This window comes from Spermophilus citellus (genome assembly GCF_964194105.1).
Source record: "Spermophilus citellus genome assembly, chromosome: 6".
NCBI lineage: Eukaryota > Metazoa > Chordata > Mammalia > Rodentia > Sciuridae > Spermophilus > Spermophilus citellus.
Window position 1 is genome coordinate 56,324,157 of NC_138187.1, and position 22,184 is coordinate 56,346,340.

Sequence of the window (22,184 nt, forward strand, 5' to 3'; positions counted from 1 at the left end):
CCCACTTGGCTCACCAAATTTCGTTCTTCTAGATTAAACCGTTCGTTGGCAGTAACAGTTTTAATTTTCAGGTTTCACTCTGTTTTCTCCTATATGGATACATGTAGTTGGAACTCTAAAGCAAAGACGGTTTGTCCTAGCTCTTTGCAACTTGACACAATAAAGTAGTTCCAAGTTCTATCTCTATGGTTTGTTTCCTATTGATGTAGCCCTAAGCAGAGATGGGCGCAAATCACTTTCATGGAAAGGGGTTGCCAAGCTTCCAAAAAACTACGAGTTTCCTGAAATCTCAGCACACATTTTTTCACCCAATCTTGATGACACTTTCAGGTAATGATCAGTACCCCAATCCCACTTGGCTCACCAAATTTCGTTCTTCTAGGTTAAACCGTTCGTTGGCAGTAACAGTTTTAATTTTTAGGTTTCACTCTGTTTTCTCCGATATGGATACATGTAGTTGGAACTCTAAATCAAACACGGTTTGTGCTAGCTCTTTGAATCTTGACACAATAAAGTAGTTCCAAGTTCTATCTCTATGGTTTGTTTCCTATTGATGTAGCCCTAAGCAGAGACGTGCGCACATCACTTTCATGGAAAGGGGTAGCCAAGCTTCCAAAAAACTACGAGTTTCCTGAAATCTCAGCACACATTTTTTCACCCAATTTTTATGACACTTTCAGGTAATGATCAGTACCCCAATCCCACTTGGCTCACCAAATTTCGTTCTGCTAGGTTAAACCGTTCGTTGGCAGTAACAGTTTTAATTTTAGGTTTCACTCTGTTTTCTCCGATATGGATACATGTATTTGGAACTCTAAATCAAACACGGTTTGTGCTAGCTCTTTGAATCTTGACACAATAAAGTAGGTCCAAGTTCTATCTCTATGGTTTGTTTCCTATTGATGTAGCCCTAAGCAGAGATGGCGCAAATCGCTTTCATGGAAAGGGGTTGCCAACCTTCCAAAAAACTACGAGTTTTTTGAAATCTCAGCACACATTTTTTCACTCAATCTTTATGACACTTTCAGGTAATGATCAGGATCCCAATCCCACTTGGCTCACCAAATTTCGTTCTTCTAGGTTAAACCGTTCATTGGCAGTAACAGTTTTAAATTTTAAGTTTCACTTTGTTTTTTCCTATATGGATTCATGTAGTTTGAACTCTAAATCAAACACGGTTTGTGCTGGCTCTTTGAAACTTGACACAATAGAGTAGTTCCAAATTCTATCTCTATGGTTTGTTTCCTATTGATGTAGCCCTAAGGAGAGACTGGCGCAAATCACTTACATGGAAAGGGGTTGCCAAGCTTCCAAAAAACTACGAGTTTCCTGAAATCTCAACACACATTTTTTCACCCAATCTTGATGACACTTTCAGTTAATGATCAGTACCCCAATCCCACTTGGCTCACCAAATTTCGTTCTTCTAGATTAAACCGTTCGTTGGCAGTAACAGTTTTAATTTTCAGGTTTCACTCTGTTTTCTCCTATATGGATACATGTAGTTGGAACTCTAAAGCAAAGACGGTTTGTCCTAGCTCTTTGCAACTTGACACAATAAAGTAGTTCCAAGTTCTATCTCTATGGTTTGTTTCCTATTGATGTAGCCCTAAGCAGAGATGGGCGCAAATCACTTTCATGGAAAGGGGTTGCCAAGCTTCCAAAAAACTACGAGTTTCCTGAAATCTCAGCACACATTTTTTCACCCAATCTTGATGACACTTTCAGGTAATGATCAGTACCCCAATCCCACTTGGCTCACCAAATTTCGTTCTTCTAGGTTAAACCGTTCGTTGGCAGTAACAGTTTTAATTTTCAGGTTTCACTCTGTTTTCTCCGATATGGATACATGTAGTTGGAACTCTAAATCAAACACGGTTTGTGCTAGCTCTTTGAATCTTGACACAATAAAGTAGGTCCAAGTTCTATCTCTATGGTTTGTTTCCTATTGATGTAGCCCTAAGCAGAGATGGCGCAAATCGCTTTCATGGAAAGGGGTTGCCAACCTTCCAAAAAACTACGAGTTTCCTGAAATCTCAGCACACATTTTTCACTCAATCTTTATGACACTTTCAGGTAATGATCAGTATCCCAATCCCACTTGGCTCACCAAATTTCGTTCTTCTAGGTTAAACCGTTCGTTGGCAGTAACAGTTTTAAATTTTAGGTTTCACTCTGTTTTCTCCTATATGGATTCATGTAGTTTGAACTCTAAATCAAACACGGTTTTTGCTGGCTCTTTGAAACTTGACACAATAGAGTAGTTCCAAATTCTATCTCTATGGTTTGTTTCCTATTGATGTAGCCCTAAGCAGAGACTGGCGCAAATCACTTACATGGAAAGGGGTTTCCAAGAATCCAAAAAACTACGAGTTTCCTGAAATCTCAGCACACATTTTTTCACCCAATCTTGATGACACTTTCAGTTAATGATCAGTACCCCAATCTCACTTGGCTCACCAAATTTCGTTCTTCTACGTTAAACCGTTCGTTGGCAGTAACAGTTTTAATTTTCAGGTTTCACTCTGTTTTCTCCTATATGGATACATGTAGTTGAAACTCTAAATCAAACACGGTTTGTGCTAGCTCTTTGAATCTTGACACAATAAAGTAGTTCCAAGTTCTATCTCTATGGTTTGTTTCCTATTGATGTAGCCCTAAGCAGAGACGTGCGCACATCACTTTCATGGAAAGGGGTTGCCAAGCTTCCAAAAAACTACGAGTTTCCTGAAATCTCAGCACACATTTTTTCACCCAATCTTTATGACACTTTCAGGTAATGATCAGTACCCCAATCCCACTTGGCTCACCAAATTTCGTTCTGCTAGGTTAAACCATTCGTTGGCAGTAACAGTTTTAATTTTTAGGTTTCACTCTGTTTTCTCCGATATGGATACATGTATTTGGAACTCTAAATCAAACACGGTTTGTGCTAGCTCTTTGAATCTTGACACAATAAAGTAGGTCCAAGTTCTATCTCTATGGTTTGTTTCCTATTGATGTAGCCCTAAGCAGAGATGGGGCAAATCACTTTCATGGAAAGGGGTTGCCAAGCTTCCAAAAAACTACGAGTTACCTGAATCTCAACACACATTTTTTCACCCAATCTTGATGACACTTTCAGTTAATGATCAGTACCCCAATCCCACTTGGCTCACCAAATTTCGTTCTTCTAGGTTAAACCGTTCGTTGGCAGTAACAGTTTTAATTTTCAGGTTTCACTCTGTTTTCTCCTATATGGATACATGTAGTTGGAACTCTAAAGCAAAGACGGTTTGTCCTAGCTCTTTGCAACTTGACACAATAAAGTAGTTCCAAGTTCTATCTCTATGGTTTGTTTCCTATTGATGTAGCCCTAAGCAGAGACGGGCGCAAATCACTTTCATGGAAAGGGGTTGCCAAGCTTCCAAAAAACTACGAGTTTCCTGAAATCTCAGCACACATTTTTTCACCCAATCTTGATGACACTTTCAGGTAATGATCAGTACCCCAATCCCACTTGGCTCACCAAATTTCGTTCTTCTAGGTTAAACCGTTCGTTGGCAGTAACAGTTTTAATTTTTAGGTTTCACTCTGTTTTCTCCGATATGGATACATGTAGTTGGAACTCTAAATCAAACACGGTTTGTGCTAGCTCTTTGAATCTTGACACAATAAAGTAGGTCCAAGTTCTATCTCTATGGTTTGTTTCCTATTGATGTAGCCCTAAGCAGAGATGGCGCAAATCGCTTTCATGGAAAGGGGTTGCCAACCTTCCAAAAAACTACGAGTTTCCTGAAATCTCAGCACACATTTTTTCACTCAATCTTTATGACACTTTCAGGTAATGATCAGTATCCCAATCCCACTTGGCTCACCAAATTTCGTTCTTCTAGGTTAAACCGTACATTGGCAGTAACAGTTTTAAATTTTAGGTTTCACTCTGTTTTCTCCTATATGGATTCATGTAGTTTGAACTCTAAATCAAACACGGTTTGTGCTGGCTCTTTGAAACTTGACACAATAGAGTAGTTCCAAATTCTATCTCTATGGTTTGTTTCCTATTGATGTAGCCCTAAGCAGAGACTGGCGCAAATCACTTACATGGAAAGGGGTTTCCAAGAATCCAAAAAACTACGAGTTTCCTGAAATCTCAGCACACATTTTTTCACCCAATCTTGATGACACTTTCAGTTAATGATCAGTACCCCAATCTCACTTGGCTCACCAAATTTCGTTCTTCTACGTTAAACCGTTCGTTGCCAGTAACAGTTTTAATTTTCAGGTTTCACTCTGTTTTCTCCTATATGGATACATGTAGTTGGAACTCTAAATCAAAGACGGTTTGTCCTAGCTCTTTGAAACTTGACACAATAAAGTAGTTCCAAGTTCTATCTCTATGGTTTGTTTCCTATTGATGTAGCCCTAAGCAGAGACGGGCGCAAATCACTTTCATGGAAAGGGGTTGCCAAGCTTCCAAAAAACTACGAGTTTCCTGAAATCTCAGCACACATTTTTTCACCCAATCTTGATGACACTTTCAGGTAATGATCAGTACCCCAATCCCACTTGGCTCACCAAATTTCGTTCTTCTAAGTTAAACCGTTCGTTGGCAGTAACAGTTTTAATTTTTAGGTTTCACTCTGTTTTCTCCGATATGGATACATGTAGTTGGAACTCTAAATCAAACACGGTTTGTGCTAGCTCTTTGAATCTTGACACAATAAAGTAGTTCCAAGTTCTATCTCTATGGTTTGTTTCCTATTGATGTAGCCCTAAGCAGAGACGTGCGCACATCACTTTCATGGAAAGGGGTTGCCAAGCTTCCAAAAAACTACGAGTTTCCTGAAATCTCAGCACACATTTTTTCACCCAATCTTTATGACACTTTCAGGTAATGATCAGTACCCCAATCCCACTTGGCTCACCAAATTTCGTTCTGCTAGGTTAAACCGTTCGTTGGCAGTAACAGTTTTAATTTTTAGGTTTCACTCTGTTTTCTCCGATATGGATACATGTATTTGGAACTCTAAATCAAACACGGTTTGTGCTAGCTCTTTGAATCTTGACACAATAAAGTAGGTCCAAGTTCTATCTCTATGGTTTGTTTCCTATTGATGTAGCCCTAAGCAGAGATGGCGCAAATCGCTTTCATGGAAAGGGGTTGCCAACCTTCCAAAAAACTACGAGTTTTTTGAAATCTCAGCACACATTTTTTCACTCAATCTTTATGACACTTTCAGGTAATGATCAGGATCCCAATCCCACTTGGCTCACCAAATTTCGTTCTTCTAGGTTAAACCGTTCATTGGCAGTAACAGTTTTAAATTTTAAGTTTCACTTTGTTTTTTCCTATATGGATTCATGTAGTTTGAACTCTAAATCAAACACGGTTTGTGCTGGCTCTTTGAAACTTGACACAATAGAGTAGTTCCAAATTCTATCTCTATGGTTTGTTTCCTATTGATGTAGCCCTAAGGAGAGACTGGCGCAAATCACTTACATGGAAAGGGGTTGCCAAGCTTCCAAAAAACTACGAGTTTCCTGAAATCTCAACACACATTTTTTCACCCAATCTTGATGACACTTTCAGTTAATGATCAGTACCCCAATCCCACTTGGCTCACCAAATTTCGTTCTTCTAGGTTAAACCGTTCGTTGGCAGTAACAGTTTTAATTTTCAGGTTTCACTCTGTTTTCTCCTATATGGATACATGTAGTTGGAACTCTAAAGCAAAGACGGTTTGTCCTAGCTCTTTGCAACTTGACACAATAAAGTAGTTCCAAGTTCTATCTCTATGGTTTGTTTCCTATTGATGTAGCCCTAAGCAGAGACGTGCGCACATCACTTTCATGGAAAGGGGTTGCCAAGCTTCCAAAAAACTACGAGTTTCCTGAAATCTCAGCACACATTTTTTCACCCAATCTTTATGACACTTTCAGGTAATGATCAGTACCCCAATCCCACTTGGCTCACCAAATTTCGTTCTGCTAGGTTAAACCGTTCGTTGGCAGTAACAGTTTTAATTTTTAGGTTTCACTCTGTTTTCTCCTATATGGATACATGTAGTTGGAACTCTAAATCAAACATGGTTTGTGCTAGCTCTTTGAATCTTGACACAATAAAGTAGGTCCAAGTTCTATCTCTATGGTTTGTTTCCTATTGATGTAGCCCTAAGCAGAGATGGCGCAAATCGCTTTCATGGAAAGGGGTTTCCAAAAATCCAAAAAACTACGAGTTTCCAGAAATCTCGGCACACATTTTTTCACCCTATCTTGATGACACTTTCAGGTAATGATCAGGATCCCAATCCCACTTGGCTCACCAAATTTCGTTCTTCTAGGTTAAACCGTTCATTGGCAGTAACAGTTTTAAATTCTAAGTTTCACTCTGTTTTTTCCTATATGGATTCATGTAGTTTGAACTCTAAATCAAACACGGTTTGTGCTGGCTCTTTGAAACTTGACACAATAGAGTAGTTCCAAATTCTATCTCTATGGTTTGTTTCCTATTGATGTAGCCCTAAGCAGAGACGTGCGCACATCACTTTCATGGAAAGGGGTTGCCAAGCTTCCAAAAAACTACGAGTTTCCTGAAATCTCAGCACACATTTTTTCACCCAATCTTTATGACACTTTCAGGTAATGATCAGTACCCCAATCCCACTTGGCTCACCAAATTTCGTTCTGCTAGGTTAAACCGTTCGTTGGCAGTAACAGTTTTAATTTTTAGGTTTCACTCTGTTTTCTCCTATATGGATACATGTAGTTGGAACTCTAAATCAAACACGGTTTGTGCTAGCTCTTTGAATCTTGACACAATAAAGTAGGTCCAAGTTCTATCTCTATGGTTTGTTTCCTATTGATGTAGCCCTAAGCAGAGATGGCGCAAATCGCTTTCATGGAAAGGGGTTGCCAACCTTCCAAAAAACTACGAGTTTTTTGAAATCTCAGCACACATTTTTTCACTCAATCTTTATGACACTTTCAGGTAATGATCAGTATCCCAATCCCACTTGGCTCACCAAATTTCGTTCTTCTAGGTTAAACCGTACATTGGCAGTAACAGTTTTAAATTTTAGGTTTCACTCTGTTTTCTCCTATATGGATTCATGTAGTTTGAACTCTAAATCAAACACGGTTTGTGCTGGCTCTTTGAAACTTGACACAATAAAGTAGTTCCAAATTCTATCTCTATGGTTTGTTTCCTATTGATGTAGCCCTAAGCAGAGACGGGCGCAAATCACTTTCATGGAAAGGGGTTGCCAAGCTTCCAAAAAACTACGAGTTTCCTGAAATCTCAGCACACATTTTTTCACCCAATCTTGATGACACTTTCAGGTAATGATCAGTACCCCAATCCCACTTGGCTCACCAAATTTCGTTCTGCTAGGTTAAACCGTTCGTTTGCAGTAACAGTTTTAATTTTTAGGTTTCACTCTGTTTTCTCCGATATGGATACATGTAGTTGGAACTCTAAATCAAACACGGTTTGTGCTAGCTCTTTGAATCTTGACACAATAAAGTAGGTCCAAGTTCTATCTCTATGGTTTGTTTCTTATTGATGTAGCCCTAAGCAGAGACTGGCACAAATCACTTTCATGGAAAGGGGTTTCCAAAAATCCAAAAAACTACGAGTTTCCAGAAATCTCGGCACACATTTTTTCACCCTATCTTGATGACACTTTCAGGTAATGATCAGGATCCCAATCCCACTTGGCTCACCAAATTTCGTTCTTCTAGGTTAAACCGTTCATTGGCAGTAACAGTTTTAAATTCTAAGTTTCACTCTGTTTTTTCCTATATGGATTCATGTAGTTTGAACTCTAAATCAAACACGGTTTGTGCTGGCTCTTTGAAACTTGACACAATAGAGTAGTTCCAAATTCTATCTCTATGGTTTGTTTCCTATTGATGTAGCCCTAAGCAGAGATGGCGCAAATCACTTTCATGGAAAGGAGTTGCCAACCTTCCAAAAAACTACGAGTTTCCTGAAATCTCAGCACACATTTTTTCACCCAATCTTGATGACACTTTCAGTTAATGATCAGTACCCCAATCTCACTTGGCTCACCAAATTTCGTTCTTCTACGTTAAACCGTTCGTTGGCAGTAACAGTTTTAATTTTCAGGTTTCACTCTGTTTTCTCCTATATGGATACATGTAGTTGGAACTCTAAATCAAAGACGGTTTGTCCTAGCTCTTTGAAACTTGACACAATAAAGTAGTTCCAAGTTCCATCTCTATGGTTTGTTTCCTATTGATGTAGCCCTAAGCAGAGACGGGCGAAAATCACTTTCATGGAAAGGCGTTGCCAAGCTTCCAAAACTCTACGAGTTTCCTGAAATCTCAGCACACATTTTTTCACCCAATCTTGATGACACTTTCAGGTAATGATCAGTACCCCAATCCCACTTGGCTCACCAAATTTCGTTCTTCTAAGTTAAACCGTTCGTTGGCAGTAACAGTTTTAATTTTTAGGTTTCACTCTGTTTTCTCCGATATGGATACATGTAGTTGGAACTCTAAATCAAACACGGTTTGTGCTAGCTCTTTGAATCTTGACACAATAAAGTAGTTCCAAGTTCTATCTCTATGGTTTGTTTCCTATTGATGTAGCCCTAAGCAGAGACGTGCGCACATCACTTTCATGGAAAGGGGTTGCCAAGCTTCCAAAAAACTACGAGTTTCCTGAAATCTCAGCACACATTTTTTCACCCAATCTTTATGACACTTTCAGGTAATGATCAGTACCCCAATCCCACTTGGCTCACCAAATTTCGTTCTGCTAGGTTAAACCGTTCGTTGGCAGTAACAGTTTTAATTTTTAGGTTTCACTCTGTTTTCTCCGATATGGATACATGTATTTGGAACTCTAAATCAAACACGGTTTGTGCTAGCTCTTTGAATCTTGACACAATAAAGTAGGTCCAAGTTCTATCTCTATGGTTTGTTTCCTATTGATGTAGCCCTAAGCAGAGATGGCGCAAATCGCTTTCATGGAAAGGGGTTGCCAACCTTCCAAAAAACTACGAGTTTTTTGAAATCTCAGCACACATTTTTTCACTCAATCTTTATGACACTTTCAGGTAATGATCAGGATCCCAATCCCACTTGGCTCACCAAATTTCGTTCTTCTAGGTTAAACCGTTCATTGGCAGTAACAGTTTTAAATTTTAAGTTTCACTTTGTTTTTTCCTATATGGATTCATGTAGTTTGAACTCTAAATCAAACACGGTTTGTGCTGGCTCTTTGAAACTTGACACAATAGAGTAGTTCCAAATTCTATCTCTATGGTTTGTTTCCTATTGATGTAGCCCTAAGGAGAGACTGGCGCAAATCACTTACATGGAAAGGGGTTGCCAAGCTTCCAAAAAACTACGAGTTTCCTGAAATCTCAACACACATTTTTTCACCCAATCTTGATGACACTTTCAGGTAATGATCAGTACCCCAATCCCACTTGGCTCACCAAATTTCGTTCTGCTAGGTTAAACCGTTCGTTGGCAGTAACAGTTTTAATTTTTAGGTTTCACTCTGTTTTCTCCGATATGGATACATGTATTTGGAACTCTAAATCAAACACGGTTTGTGCTAGCTCTTTGAATCTTGACACAATAAAGTAGGTCCAAGTTCTATCTCTATGGTTTGTTTCCTATTGATGTAGCCCTAAGCAGAGATGGCGCAAATCGCTTTCATGGAAAGGGGTTGCCAACCTTCCAAAAAACTACGAGTTTTTTGAAATCTCAGCACACATTTTTTCACTCAATCTTTATGACACTTTCAGGTAATGATCAGGATCCCAATCCCACTTGGCTCACCAAATTTCGTTCTTCTAGGTTAAACCGTTCATTGGCAGTAACAGTTTTAAATTTTAAGTTTCACTTTGTTTTTTCCTATATGGATTCATGTAGTTTGAACTCTAAATCAAACACGGTTTGTGCTGGCTCTTTGAAACTTGACACAATAGAGTAGTTCCAAATTCTATCTCTATGGTTTGTTTCCTATTGATGTAGCCCTAAGGAGAGACTGGCGCAAATCACTTACATGGAAAGGGGTTGCCAAGCTTCCAAAAAACTACGAGTTTCCTGAAATCTCAACACACATTTTTTCACCCAATCTTGATGACACTTTCAGTTAATGATCAGTACCCCAATCCCACTTGGCTCACCAAATTTCGTTCTTCTAGGTTAAACCGTTCGTTGGCAGTAACAGTTTTAATTTTCAGGTTTCACTCTGTTTTCTCCTATATGGATACATGTAGTTGGAACTCTAAAGCAAAGACGGTTTGTCCTAGCTCTTTGCAACTTGACACAATAAAGTAGTTCCAAGTTCTATCTCTATGGTTTGTTTCCTATTGATGTAGCCCTAAGCAGAGACGTGCGCACATCACTTTCATGGAAAGGGGTTGCCAAGCTTCCAAAAAACTACGAGTTTCCTGAAATCTCAGCACACATTTTTTCACCCAATCTTTATGACACTTTCAGGTAATGATCAGTACCCCAATCCCACTTGGCTCACCAAATTTCGTTCTTCTAGGTTAAACCGTTCATTGGCAGTAACAGTTTTAAATTCTAAGTTTCACTCTGTTTTTTCCTATATGGATTCATGTAGTTTGAACTCTAAATCAAACACGGTTTGTGCTGGCTCTTTGAAACTTGACACAATAGAGTAGTTCCAAATTCTATCTCTATGGTTTGTTTCCTATTGATGTAGCCCTAAGCAGAGACGTGCGCACATCACTTTCATGGAAAGGGGTTGCCAAGCTTCCAAAAAACTACGAGTTTCCTGAAATCTCAGCACACATTTTTTCACCCAATCTTTATGACACTTTCAGGTAATGATCAGTACCCCAATCCCACTTGGCTCACCAAATTTCGTTCTGCTAGGTTAAACCGTTCGTTGGCAGTAACAGTTTTAATTTTTAGGTTTCACTCTGTTTTCTCCTATATGGATACATGTAGTTGGAACTCTAAATCAAACACGGTTTGTGCTAGCTCTTTGAATCTTGACACAATAAAGTAGGTCCAAGTTCTATCTCTATGGTTTGTTTCCTATTGATGTAGCCCTAAGCAGAGATGGCGCAAATCGCTTTCATGGAAAGGGGTTGCCAACCTTCCAAAAAACTACGAGTTTTTTGAAATCTCAGCACACATTTTTTCACTCAATCTTTATGACACTTTCAGGTAATGATCAGTATCCCAATCCCACTTGGCTCACCAAATTTCGTTCTTCTAGGTTAAACCGTACATTGGCAGTAACAGTTTTAAATTTTAGGTTTCACTCTGTTTTCTCCGATATGGATACATGTAGTTGGAACTCTAAATCAAACACGGTTTGTGCTAGCTCTTTGAATCTTGACACAATAAAGTAGGTCCAAGTTCTATCTCTATGGTTTGTTTCTTATTGATGTAGCCCTAAGCAGAGACTGGCACAAATCACTTTCATGGAAAGGGGTTTCCAAAAATCCAAAAAACTACGAGTTTCCAGAAATCTCGGCACACATTTTTTCACCCTATCTTGATGACACTTTCAGGTAATGATCAGGATCCCAATCCCACTTGGCTCACCAAATTTCGTTCTTCTAGGTTAAACCGTTCATTGGCAGTAACAGTTTTAAATTCTAAGTTTCACTCTGTTTTTTCCTATATGGATTCATGTAGTTTGAACTCTAAATCAAACACGGTTTGTGCTGGCTCTTTGAAACTTGACACAATAGAGTAGTTCCAAATTCTATCTCTATGGTTTGTTTCCTATTGATGTAGCCCTAAGCAGAGATGGCGCAAATCACTTTCATGTAAAGGGGTTGCCAAGCTTCCAAAAAACTACGAGTTTCCTGAAATCTCAGCACACATTTTTTCACCCAATCTTTATGACACTTTCAGGTAATGATCAGTACCCCAATCCCACTTGGCTCACCAAATTTCGTTCTGCTAGGTTAAACCGTTCGTTGGCAGTAACAGTTTTTATTTTTAGGTTTCACTCTGTTTTCTCCTATATGGATACATGTAGTTGGAACTCTAAATCAAACACGGTTTGTGCTAGCTCTTTGAATCTTGACACAATAAAGTAGGTCCAAGTTCTATCTCTATGGTTTGTTTCCTATTGATGTAGCCCTAAGCAGAGATGGCGCAAATCGCTTTCATGGAAAGGGGTTTCCAAAAATCCAAAAAACTACGAGTTTCCAGAAATCTCGGCACACATTTTTTCACCCTATCTTGATGACACTTTCAGGTAATGATCAGGATCCCAATCCCACTTGGCTCACCAAATTTCGTTCTTCTAGGTTAAACCGTTCATTGGCAGTAACAGTTTTAAATTCTAAGTTTCACTCTGTTTTTTCCTATATGGATTCATGTAGTTTGAACTCTAAATCAAACACGGTTTGTGCTGGCTCTTTGAAACTTGACACAATAGAGTAGTTCCAAATTCTATCTCTATGGTTTGTTTCCTATTGATGTAGCCCTAAGCAGAGACGTGCGCACATCACTTTCATGGAAAGGGGTTGCCAAGCTTCCAAAAAACTACGAGTTTCCTGAAATCTCAGCACACATTTTTTCACCCAATCTTTATGACACTTTCAGGTAATGATCAGTACCCCAATCCCACTTGGCTCACCAAATTTCGTTCTGCTAGGTTAAACCGTTCGTTGGCAGTAACAGTTTTAATTTTTAGGTTTCACTCTGTTTTCTCCTATATGGATACATGTAGTTGGAACTCTAAATCAAACACGGTTTGTGCTAGCTCTTTGAATCTTGACACAATAAAGTAGGTCCAAGTTCTATCTCTATGGTTTGTTTCCTATTGATGTAGCCCTAAGCAGAGATGGCGCAAATCGCTTTCATGGAAAGGGGTTGCCAACCTTCCAAAAAACTACGAGTTTTTTGAAATCTCAGCACACATTTTTTCACTCAATCTTTATGACACTTTCAGGTAATGATCAGTATCCCAATCCCACTTGGCTCACCAAATTTCGTTCTTCTAGGTTAAACCGTACATTGGCAGTAACAGTTTTAAATTTTAGGTTTCACTCTGTTTTCTCGTATATGGATTCATGTAGTTTGAACTCTAAATCAAACACGGTTTGTGCTGGCTCTTTGAAACTTGACACAATAAAGTAGTTCCAAATTCTATCTCTATGGTTTGTTTCCTATTGATGTAGCCCTAAGCAGAGACGGGCGCAAATCACTTTCATGGAAAGGGGTTGCCAAGCTTCCAAAAAACTACGAGTTTCCTGAAATCTCAGCACACATTTTTTCACCCAATCTTGATGACACTTTCAGGTAATGATCAGTACCCCAATCCCACTTGGCTCACCAAATTTCGTTCTGCTAGGTTAAACCGTTCGTTTGCAGTAACAGTTTTAATTTTTAGGTTTCACTCTGTTTTCTCCGATATGGATACATGTAGTTGGAACTCTAAATCAAACACGGTTTGTGCTAGCTCTTTGAATCTTGACACAATAAAGTAGGTCCAAGTTCTATCTCTATGGTTTGTTTCTTATTGATGTAGCCCTAAGCAGAGACTGGCACAAATCACTTTCATGGAAAGGGGTTTCCAAAAATCCAAAAAACTACGAGTTTCCAGAAATCTCGGCACACATTTTTTCACCCTATCTTGATGACACTTTCAGGTAATGATCAGGATCCCAATCCCACTTGGCTCACCAAATTTCGTTCTTCTAGGTTAAACCGTTCATTGGCAGTAACAGTTTTAAATTCTAAGTTTCACTCTGTTTTTTCCTATATGGATTCATGTAGTTTGAACTCTAAATCAAACACGGTTTGTGCTGGCTCTTTGAAACTTGACACAATAGAGTAGTTCCAAATTCTATCTCTATGGTTTGTTTCCTATTGATGTAGCCCTAAGCAGAGATGGCGCAAATCACTTTCATGGAAAGGAGTTGCCAACCTTCCAAAAAACTACGAGTTTCCTGAAATCTCAGCACACATTTTTTCACCCAATCTTGATGACACTTTCAGTTAATGATCAGTACCCCAATCTCACTTGGCTCACCAAATTTCGTTCTTCTACGTTAAACCGTTCGTTGGCAGTAACAGTTTTAATTTTCAGGTTTCACTCTGTTTTCTCCTATATGGATACATGTAGTTGGAACTCTAAATCAAAGACGGTTTGTCCTAGCTCTTTGAAACTTGACACAATAAAGTAGTTCCAAGTTCCATCTCTATGGTTTGTTTCCTATTGATGTAGCCCTAAGCAGAGACGGGCGAAAATCACTTTCATGGAAAGGCGTTGCCAAGCTTCCAAAAAACTACGAGTTTCCTGAAATCTCAGCACACATTTTTTCACCCAATCTTGATGACACTTTCAGGTAATGATCAGTACCCGAATCCCACTTGGCTCACCAAATTTCGTTCTTCTAGGTTAAACCGTTCGTTGGCAGTAACAGTTTTAATTTTTAGGTTTCACTCTGTTTTCTCCTATATGGATACATGTAGTTGGAACTCTAAATCAAACACGGTTTGTGCTAGCTCTTTGAATCTTGACACAATAAAGTAGGTCCAAGTTCTATCTCTATGGTTTGTTTCCTATTGATGTAGCCCTAAGCAGAGATGGCGCAAATCGCTTTCATGGAAAGGGGTTGCCAAACTTCCAAAAAACTACGAGTTTCCTGAAATCTCAGCACACATTTTTTCACTCAATCTTTATGACACTTTCAGGTAATGATCAGTATCCCAATCCCACTTGGCTCACCAAATTTCGTTCTTCTAGGTTAAACCGTACATTGGCAGTAACAGTTTTAAATTTTAGGTTTCACTCTGTTTTCTCCTATATGGATTCATGTAGTTTGAACCCTAAATCAAACACGGTTTGTGCTGGCTCTTTGAAACTTGACACAATAGAGTAGTTCCAAATTCTATCTCTATGGTTTGTTTCCTATTGATGTAGCCCTAAGCAGAGACTGGCGCAAATCACTTACATGGAAAGGGGTTTCCAAGAATCCAAAAAACTACGAGTTTCCTGAAATCTCAGCACACATTTTTTCACCCAATCTTGATGACATTTTCAGTTAATGATCAGTACCCCAATCTCACTTGGCTCACCAAATTTCGTTCTTCTACGTTAAACCGTTCGTTGGCAGTAACAGTTTTAATTTTCAGGTTTCACTCTGTTTTCTCCTATATGGATACATGTAGTTGGAACTCTAAATCAAAGACGGTTTGTCCTAGCTCTTTGAAACTTGACACAATAATGTAGTTCCAAGTTCTATCTCTATGTTTTGTTTCCTATTGATGTAGCCCTAAGCAGAGACGGGCGCAAATCACTTTCATGGAAACGGGTTGCCAAGCTTCCAAAACTCTACGAGTTTCCTGAAATCTCAGCACACATTTTTTCACCCAATCTTGATGACACTTTCAGGTAATGATCAGTACCCCAATCCCACTTGGCTCACCAAATTTCGTTCTTCTAGGTTAAACCGTTCGTTGGCAGTAACAGTTTTAATTTTTAGGTTTCACTCTGTTTTCTCCGATATGGATACATGTAGTTGGAACTCTAAATCAAACACGGTTTGTGCTAGCTCTTTGAATCTTGACACAATAAAGTAGTTCCAAGTTCTATCTCTATGGTTTGTTTCCTATTGATGTAGCCCTAAGCAGAGACGTGCGCACATCACTTTCATGGAAAGGGGTTGCCAAGCTTCCAAAAAACTACGAGTTTCCTGAAATCTCAGCACACATTTTTTCACCCAATCTTTATGACACTTTCAGGTAATGATCAGTACCCCAATCCCACTTGGCTCACCAAATTTCGTTCTGCTAGGTTAAACCGTTCGTTGGCAGTAACAGTTTTAATTTTTAGGTTTCACTCTGTTTTCTCCGATATGGATACATGTATTTGGAACTCTAAATCAAACACGGTTTGTGCTAGCTCTTTGAATCTTGACACAATAAAGTAGGTCCAAGTTCTATCTCTATGGTTTGTTTCCTATTGATGTAGCCCTAAGCAGAGATGGCGCAAATCGCTTTCATGGAAAGGGGTTGCCAACCTTCCAAAAAACTACGAGTTTTTTGAAATCTCAGCACACATTTTTTCACTCAATCTTTATGACACTTTCAGGTAATGATCAGGATCCCAATCCCACTTGGCTCACCAAATTTCGTACTTCTAAGTTAAACCGTTCATTGGCAGTAACAGTTTTAAATTTTAAGTTTCACTTTGTTTTTTCCTATATGGATTCATGTAGTTTGAACTCTAAATCAAACACGGTTTGTGCTGGCTCTTTGAAACTTGACACAATAGAGTAGTTCCAAATTCTATCTCTATGGTTTGTTTCCTATTGATGTAGCCCTAAGGAGAGACTGGCGCAAATCACTTACATGGAAAGGGGTTGCCAAGCTTCCAAAAAACTACGAGTTTCCTGAAATCTCAACACACATTTTTTCACCCAATCTTGAGGACACTTTCAGTTAATGATCAGTACCCCAATCCCACTTGGCTCACCAAATTTCGTTCTTCTAGGTTAAACCGTTCGTTGGCAGTAACAGTTTTAATTTTCAGGTTTCACTCTGTTTTCTCCTATATGGATACATGTAGTTGGAACTCTAAAGCAAAGACGGTTTGTCCTAGCTCTTTGCAACTTGACACAATAAAGTAGTTCCAAGTTCTATCTCTATGGTTTGTTTCCTATTGATGTAGCCCTAAGCAGAGACGGGCGCAAATCACTTTCATGGAAAGGGGTTGCCAAGCTTCCAAAAAACTACGAGTTTCCTGAAATCTCAGCACACATTTTTTCACCCAATCTTGATGACACTTTCAGGTAATGATCAGTACCCCAATCCCACTTGGCTCACCAAATTTCGTTCTTCTAGGTTAAACCATTCGTTGGCAGTAACAGTTTTAATTTTTAGGTTTCACTCTGTTTTCTCCGATATGGATACATGTAGTTGGAACTCTAAATCAAACACGGTTTGTGCTAGCTCTTTGAATCTTGACACAATAAAGTAGGTCCAAGTTCTATCTCTATGGTTTGTTTCCTATTGATGTAGCCCTAAGCAGAGATGGCGCAAATCGCTTTCATGGAAAGGGGTTGCCAACCTTCCAAGAAACTACGAGTTTCCTGAAATCTCAGCACACATTTTTTCACTCAATCTTTATGACACTTTCAGGTAATGATCAGTATCCCAATCCCACTTGGCTCACCAAATTTCGTTCTTCTAGGTTAAACCGTACATTGGCAGTAACAGTTTTAAATTTTAGGTTTCACTCTGTTTTCTCCTATATGGATTCATGTAGTTTGAACTCTAAATGAAACACGGTTTGTGCTGGCTCTTTGAAACTTGACACAATAGAGTAGTTCCAAATTCTATCTCTATGGTTTGTTTCCTATTGATGTAGCCCTAAGCAGAGACTGGCGCAAATCACTTACATGGAAAGGGGTTTCCAAGAATCCAAAAAACTACGAGTTTCCTGAAATCTCAGCACACATTTTTTCACCCAATCTTGATGACACTTTCAGTTAATGATCAGTACCCCAATCTCACTTGGCTCACCAAATTTCGTTCTTCTACGTTAAACCGTTCGTTGGCAGTAACAGTTTTAATTTTCAGGTTTCACTCTGTTTTCTCCTATATGGATACATGTATTTGAAACTCTAAATCAAACACGGTTTGTCCTAGCTCTTTGAAACTTGACACAATAAAGTAGTTCCAAGTTCTATCTCTATGGTTTGTTTCCTATTGATGTAGCCCTAAGCAGAGACGGGCGCAAATCACGTTCATGGAAACGGGTTGCCAAGCTTCCAAAACTCTACGAGTTTCCTGAAATCTCAGCACACATTTTTTCACCCAATCTTGATGACACTTTCAGGTAATGATCAGTACCCCAATCCCACTTGGCTCACCAAATTTCGTTCTTCTAAGTTAAACCGTTCGTTGGCAGTAACAGTTTTAATTTTTAGGTTTCACTCTGTTTTCTCCGATATGGATACATGTAGTTGGAACTCTAAATCAAACACGGTTTGTGCTAGCTCTTTGAATCTTGACACAATAAAGTAGTTCCAAGTTCTATCTCTATGGTTTGTTTCCTATTGATGTAGCCCTAAGCAGAGACGTGCGCACATCACTTTCATGGAAAGGGGTTGCCAAGCTTCCAAAAAACTACGAGTTTCCTGAAATCTCAGCACACATTTTTTCACCCAATCTTTATGACACTTTCAGGTAATGATCAGTACCCCAATCCCACTTGGCTCACCAAATTTCGTTCTGCTAGGTTAAACCGTTCGTTGGCAGTAACAGTTTTAATTTTTAGGTTTCACTCTGTTTTCTCCGATATGGATACATGTATTTGGAACTCTAAATCAAACACGGTTTGTGCTAGCTCTTTGAATCTTGACACAATAAAGTAGGTCCAAGTTCTATCTCTATGGTTTGTTTCCTATTGATGTAGCCCTAAGCAGAGATGGCGCAAATCGCTTTCATGGAAAGGGGTTGCCAACCTTCCAAAAAACTACGAGTTTTTTGAAATCTCAGCACACATTTTTTCACTCAATCTTTATGACACTTTCAGGTAATGATCAGGATCACAATCCCACTTGGCTCACCAAATTTCGTTCTTCTAGGTTAAACCGTTCATTGGCAGTAACAGTTTTAAATTTTAAGTTTCACTTTGTTTTTTCCTATATGGATTCATGTAGTTTGAACTCTAAATCAAACACGGTTTTTGCTGGCTCTTTGAAACTTGACACAATAGAGTAGTTCCAAATTCTATCTCTATGGTTTGTTTCCTATTGATGTAGCCCTAAGGAGAGACTGGCGCAAATCACTTACATGGAAAGGGGTTGCCAAGCTTCCAAAAAACTACGAGTTTCCTGAAATCTCAACACACATTTTTTCACCCAATCTTGATGACACTTTCAGTTAATGATCAGTACCCCAATCCCACTTGGCTCACCAAATTTCGTTCTTCTAGGTTAAACCGTTCGTTGGCAGTAACAGTTTTAATTTTCAGGTTTCACTCTGTTTTCTCCTATATGGATACATGTAGTTGGAACTCTAAAGCAAAGACGGTTTGTCCTAGCTCTTTGCAACTTGACACAATAAAGTAGTTCCAAGTTCTATCTCTATGGTTTGTTTCCTATTGATGTAGCCCTAAGCAGAGACGTGCGCACATCACTTTCATGGAAAGGGGTTGCCAAGCTTCCAAAAAACTACGAGTTTCCTGAAATCTCAGCACACATTTTTTCACCCAATCTTTATGACACTTTCACGTAATGATCAGTACCCCAATCCCACTTGGCTCACCAAATTTCGTTCTGCTAGGTTAAACCGTTCGTTGGCAGTAACAGTTTTAATTTTTAGGTTTCACTCTGTTTTCTCCTATATGGATACATGTATTTGGAACTCTAAATCAAACACGGTTTGTGCTAGCTCTTTGAATCTTGACACAATAAAGTAGGTCCAAGTTCTATCTCTATGGTTTGTTTCCTATTGATGTAGCCCTAAGCAGAGATGGCGCAAATCGCTTTCATGGAAAGGGGTTGCCAACCTTCCAAAAAACTACGAGATTTTTGAAATCTCAGCACACATTTTTTCACTCAATCTTTATGACACTTTCAGGTAATGATCAGTATCCCAATCCCACTTGGCTCACCAAATTTCGTTCTTCTAGGTTAAACCGTACATTGGCAGTAACAGTTTTAAATTTTAGGTTTCACTCTGTTTTCTCCTATATGGATTCATGTAGTTTGAACTCTAAATCAAACACGGTTTATGCTGGCTCTTTGAAACTTGACACAATAGAGTAGTTCCAAATTGTATCTCTATGGTTTGTTTCCTATTGATGTAGCCCTAAGCAGAGACTGGCGCAAATCACTTACATGGAAATGGGTTGCCATGCTTCCAAAAAACTACGAGTTTCCTGAAATCTCAGCACACATTTTTTCACCCAATCTTGATGACACTTTCAGTTAATGATCAGTACCCCAATCTCACTTGGCTCACCAAATTTCGTTCTTCTACGTTAAACCGTTCGTTGGCAGTAACAGTTTTAATTTTCAGGTTTCACTCTGTTTTCTCCTATATGGATACATGTAGTTGGAACTCTAAATCAAAGACGGTTTGTCCTAGCTCTTTGAAACTTGACACAATAAAGTAGTTCCAAGTTCTATCTCTATGGTTTGTTTCCTATTGATGTAGCCCTAAGCAGAGACGGGCGCAAATCACTTTCATGGAAAGGGGTTGCCAAGCTTCCAAAAAACTACGAGTTTCCTGAAATCTCAGCACACATTTTTTCACCCAATCTTGATGACACTTTCAGGTAATGATCAGTACCCCAATCCCACTTGGCTCACCAAATTTCGTTCTGCTAGGTTAAACCGTTCGTTGGCAGTAACAGTTTTAATTTTTAGGTTTCACTCTGTTTTCTCCGATATGGATACATGTAGTTGGAACTCTAAATCAAACACGGTTTGTGCTAGCTCTTTGAATCTTGACACAATAAAGTAGGTCCAAGTTCTATTTCTATGGTTTGTTTCCTATTGATGTAGCCCTAAGCAGAGATGGCGCAAATCGCTTTCATGGAAAGGGGTTGCCAACCTTCCAAAAAACTACGAGTTTCCTGAAATCTCAGCACACATTTTTTCCCTCAATCTTTATGACACTTTCAGGTAATGATCAGTATCCCAATCCCACTTGGCTCACCAAATTTCGTTCTTCTTGGTTAAACCGTACATTGGCAGTAACAGTTTTAAATTTTAGGTTTCACTCTGTTTTCTCCTATATGGATTCATGTAGTTTGAACTCTAAATCAAACACGGTTTGTGCTGGCTCTTTGAAACTTGACACAATAGAGTAGTTCCAAATTCTATCTCTATGGTTTGTTTCCTATTGATGTAGCCCTAAGCAGAGACTGGCGCAAATCACTTTCATGGAAAGGGGTTGCCAAGAATCCAAAAAACTACGAGTTTCCTGAAATCTCAGCACACATTTTTTCACCCAATCTTGATGACACTTTCAGTTAATGATCAGTACCCCAATCTCACTTGGCTCACCAAATTTCGTTCTTCTACGTTAAACCGTTCGTTGGCAGTAACAGTTTTAATTATCAGGTTTCACTCTGTTTTCTCCTATATGGATACATGTAGTTGGAACTCTAAATCAAAGACGGTTTGTCCTAGCTCTTTGAAACTTGACACAATAAAGTAGTTCCAAGTTATATCTCTATGGTTTGTTTCCTATTGATGTAGCCCTAAGCAGAGACGGGCGCAAATCACTTTCATGGAAACGGGTTGCCAAGCTTCCAAAACTCTACGAGTTTCCTGAAATCTCAGCACACATTTTTTCACCCAATCTTGATGACACTTTCAGGTAATGATCACTACCCCAATCCCACTTGGCTAACCAAATTTCGTTCTTCTAGGTTAAACCGTTCGTTGGCCGTAACAGTTTTAATTTTTAGATTTCACTCTATTTTCTCCTATATGGATACATGTAGTTGGAACTCTAAATCAAACACGGTTTGTGCTAGCTATTTGAAACTTGACACAATAAAGTAGTTCCAAGTTCTAACTCTATGGTTTGTTTCCTATTGATGTAGCCCTAAGCAGAGAGTGGCGCAAATCACTTTTATGGAAAGGGGTTGCCAAGAATCCAAAAAACTACGAGTTTCCTGAAATCTCAGCACACATTTTTTCACCCAAACATGATGACACTTTCAGTTAATGATCAGTACCGCAATCCCACTTGGCTCACCAAATTTCGTTCTTCTAGTTTAAACCGTTCGTTGGCAGTAACAGTTTTAATTTTCAGGTTTCACTCTGTTTTCTCCGATATGGATACATGTAGTTGGAACTCTAAATCAAAGACGGTTTGTCCTAGCTCTTTGAAACTTGACACAATAAAGTAGTTCCAAGTTCTATCTCTATGGTTTGTTTCCTATTGATGTAGCCCTAAGCAGAGACGGGCGCAAATCACTTTAATGGAAAGGGGTTGCCAAGCTTCCAAAAAACTACGAGTTTCCTGAAATCTCAGCACACATTTTTTCACCCAATCTTGATGACACTTTCAGGTAATGATGAGTACCCCAATCCCACTTGGGTCACCAAATTTCGTTCTTCTAGGTTAAACCGTTCGTTGGCAGTAACAGTTTTAATTTTTAGGTTTCACTCTGTTTTCTCCGATATGGATACATGTAGTTGGAACTCTAAATCAAACACGGTTTGTGCTAGCTCTTTGAATCTTGACAC